The sequence below is a fragment of the Arachis hypogaea genome, chromosome 7, assembly GCF_003086295.3.
Source record: "Arachis hypogaea cultivar Tifrunner chromosome 7, arahy.Tifrunner.gnm2.J5K5, whole genome shotgun sequence".
NCBI classification, from domain to species: domain Eukaryota; kingdom Viridiplantae; phylum Streptophyta; class Magnoliopsida; order Fabales; family Fabaceae; genus Arachis; species Arachis hypogaea.
In genome coordinates this window covers 43,991,574-43,995,723 of record NC_092042.1, presented here as the reverse complement: position 1 = coordinate 43,995,723, position 4,150 = coordinate 43,991,574, and the positions used below count along the sequence as shown (strand labels likewise).

Sequence of the window (4,150 nt, the reverse complement as noted above, 5' to 3'; positions counted from 1 at the left end):
TCTTTTCTGCTGTTGAGCTGGGGTCACATGAGTTATGCGTTGGAGTGTAAGTGATCTCCCAAGACCTAGCCAAGTTGGGTTGCTATCCTCAAAGACTACCTTGGCTTTCTTGCATAATCTAAGGATGGTGCTGGGGTACTAAAGTCTGGCACCTGAATCCTTTTTCTCGGCTGATTCTTGGATTCCTTCAGCTATAATTTCGTGCACGTTAATGCTTCCACCCTTTATCAAGCAATGTACCATGGTAGCTCGAGTGATATTGACCTCAGAATTATTTGCTGTGGGAAGGATAGATCGTCGCACAAGCTCAAACCAGGCTTTGGCTTCCGGGATGAGGTCTCCTCTCCTGATGAACCGGGGTCTCTTATCTGCATACCTTTCCCAGTCAGATCCCACAATGCATATATCACCCACAATCTCCTCCAATTCATCATTATCGGCACCTTTATCTATTCTTTCTTGGTAAACCAGGCCAACAAAACGTGGGGATTTCAAATGGAGAACTCTAATGATTGCATTGGGACTAAAATCCACCTCTACTCCTCTTACATAACTCTTGAAGGTGGGGGCTGTGGTCTTATCTTCTCTAACCACATTTGCATAAAATTCTCTGATGAGGTTTGTATTTGCCCTTGCTTCCGGGTTAGTGAGCTTTTCCCAACCCCTCTTTTCAATCTTCTCCTGAATTTGTGGACACTCATTTTCATCGAATTGAAAGGTTGATTCGGGCAATATCTTCTTTTCCTTTATTCGCTCAAATTCGAGCTCATGGAAGGCTATTTTGAATTTCTCGGTGTCGAAGGAGGGCTGCTCCATTGGTTCTTTTCCTCTTCGCCTCTTGACGTTTGATGCTGCCATGAATGAGAATTGAATATTAGAGGCTAAGGGGTTGAAGATGGAGTTCAGTTGGGTTGAAGTAGAAAGAGTCTCGAAGAAATGAGTTTTGAAGAGAGAAAAGAAGAGGTGAGTATATAAGGTGCACGTGAAGTGTGTATGGCCGAGAGAAGGAAGTGAAAAGAAGAGAATGGGGATACAGGGTGTGTACGGAAGGGTTGTGTGAAGGGGTTTATATATAGGGATGGCAATTGTTTAATGGTGTGGATTGATGGTGTTGTTTTGATAGTGGACGGTTGGGGTTTTGAGATTGGATTATCACATGGATCACCTCTTGTATGAGGGTCTTGGTTCGGTCTCCAAAGTCATTCATTCCCCATGTTGCATGGCAACACCTCCAAGGACATTCCCTATGGAGACAAGTGTAAAATTCCCTTGGTGTAGTGGTCGAATCTCCTTGTATTAATTGTCCTATCAATTACCATCAATGTCCTTTTTGATTCCCTATATACAAGAAGTAAATGCAATGGGTTATTTAAACTTTTTGGTGGGAAAAATGTGAACTATTAAAATGTTTCTCTTTCTTTTTCTTTTTCTTTTGTTTCTATTAACTAAATGCTTTCCATGAAGACAATTCAATTAAACATTAGACTCTCCATGCATGCATGTTGGTACACCAAACTTGTTTGTAATCACTTGGTACAACAAGTTTGGGGAATGAACTTTTCTCATAAGGTGTGTTCAGACCACACTTGGTGTGCTTTGAACACCAAACTTATCATGTACTATACGTTGCATGTGGAGGGACTTTATATTAATTGTCAAAGTTGGATTGAAACTTCATGGAAATTATCTTATTACTATTATTATTTGAAATTTAAAGAGAAAGGGTTATAGAACATGGGTTGCCTCCCATGAAGCGCTTCTTTAGCGTCACTAGCTTGACGTTTGATTCTTGTCAAGGAGGTTGATGGTACTTGAAGTCCTCCCCTCTTGCAGTGTGTTTGCCTCCAGTGAACTCGTTGAGAAGTTCATCTCCTAAGGGGAGATCTTCTGTAGGTATCTTTCTGCTTCTCTATCTCTTTGGAACTTTCCCTTGTTTCCATTGATGTTTTCTTGTTTTTTATGGATTTTTTTCCAGGGGAATCTTGTTATTGATCTTGCATGACTCTGGTGGGTCTGGTTCATCTTGGATCACCTTTGAACATGGTTCTTCCTGACTATGTGGCTTCTCAACCAATGGGGCTTCCAATTATGTTGTTTGTGCTTCCTTGTTTTGCTCTTCTATCATCTTATTGTCTTTGTGATCTGCTCCTTGTGAGAGGTTGTAAACATTGAAGGCGAGCTGCTCATCATGTATTCTCAGCACTAATTCCCCTCGTTCTACATCTATGAGTGCCCTAGCTGTGGCTAGAAAGGGTCTTCCCAGAATGATGGGGTAGATAGGATTCTCATCCATTTCCAAAACAACAAAATCTGTGGGAAGATAGTAGCTCCCAACCTTTACCAGCACATTTTCAACTATTCCTACTGCTTGTTTTTGGGTTTTGTCTGCCAATCTGATAATCACATCAGTAGGAGTTAGTTCATTGATTTGGAGATTTTTCATGAGAGAGAGAGGCATTAAGTTGATGCTTGCTCCTAAGTCACAAAGTCCTTTGTCAGTCATTGTTTCTCCTATGGCACAAGGAATGTGGAAGCTTCCTGGATCCTCCTTCTTTGTGGGTGGTCCTGGTTGAATGAGAGCACTACAATTTCTGTTCATCTTGATTGTTTGTCCACCCTTCAATGGACTTTTTCTGGCTAGTAGCTCCTTTATATACTTGATGTAGAAGGGCATCTGTTGGAGGGCTTTAATAACGGGTATATTTACATCTAAAGATGCAAACATATCAAGAAACCTTGAGTACATTCTCCCTGCTACACCACCTTTAAGCCTGTGGGGGAAAGGTGCATATGGGTTCAATGCCTCCTTTTTCTTTAGCTCTTCCTTGGATGTGAGTGGAGTTGCACAGCTTCCTTCCTCTTGACTTTCTTGTTGGTGATTTTGGAGGTGTTCTACTCCATGCATACTTCCCTCATCACTTGTGGTTATCATTTTGCATTCTTCCCATCTCACTTTCTTTGGTTCTCCTCTTGGATTCTTCTTTGTATCACTGGGGAATCCATCAGTAGGTTTGGGAATTTGTTGAGATAGATAGCCTACTTGGGACTCCAATCTCTTGATGTTTTCTCCTTGATTCTTGATGTTGGCTCGCACTTCTTCCTTAAACACCTTGTTATCTTGGACTTCTCTGCACATGTTTTCAAGTAGAGCCTCAATCTTTGAAAGCCTATCATCTGTGGATGATGGTGGGTTGAGATTAGGTGGTTGAGAAAGTTGGCTAGATGGATGTTGGTAATATCTCTGTGAGGTGTTTTGATGAGTGACATTGTTGTTGGAGTTGAAGTTGAAACGTCTCGAATCTTGTCCTTGGTCTTGTTGGTTTCTCCATCCAAAGTTGGGGTAATTTCTCCATCCAGAGTTGTATGTTTTAGAGTATGGATCATGGACTTGTCTAGGTGAATTTACCACATAGTTGGCTTGCTCCCAGTCACCTTCTTCTCCTATGTTTACTCCTTCATGAGTTGGTGATGAGGTGATGGCTGCTGCAACTTGGTTCTCTTCCACCTTCTTGGTAAGATCTGCTAGCTGCTTGGTGATCATCTTGTTTTGGGCTAACAGTGCATCCATGTGGTTTAGCTCCATTACTCCTCTAGTGTTACTTCTTTCAGAGGCATAGAAGTAGTCATTCTCAGCAACTGTTTCAATGACATCTATGGCTTCTTCAACAATTTTCTTCTTGTTTAAAGAACCTCCTGATGAATGATCTATAGCCTTCTTTGACTCATAGGAAAGACCTTCGTAGAAGATGTGAAGTTGAACCCACTCATTAAACATCTTTGATGGGCATCTCCTTGTCAAGTCTTTGAATCTCTCCCATGCTTCATAAAGTGTCTCACCATCTTGTTGCCTGAAAGTTTGTACCTCAGTTCTTAGCCTATTAATCTTTTGAGGAGGGTAAAATCTTGCTAAAAACTTGTTCACTACCTCCTCCCAATCTGTTAGGCTTTCTTTTGGGAAGGATTCAAGCCACTTTGTTGCCTTGTCCCTGAGTGAAAAGGGGAACAAGAGCAACCTATAGACATCCGGGTGGACTCCATTTGTCTTCACTGTGTCACAAATCCTCAAGAAGGTGGTCAAGTGTTGGTTAGGGTCTTCTTGAGCACCTCCTCCAAATGAGCAATTATTTTGCACCAAAGTGATAAGATGAGG

At 41.6% G+C, this 4,150-nt stretch overlaps 1 non-coding gene across 1 annotated transcript; it reads left to right on the top strand.

Moving 5' to 3' along the window:
• Nucleotides 1-3,769: 3,769 nt before the first annotated feature.
• Nucleotides 3,770-3,877, top strand: LOC112704549 (small nucleolar RNA R71). Its single transcript, XR_003155169.1, has one exon. It is a non-coding gene; the product is annotated as a small nucleolar RNA R71 (small nucleolar RNA).
• The last annotated feature ends 273 nt before the right edge of the window (nt 3,878-4,150 follow it).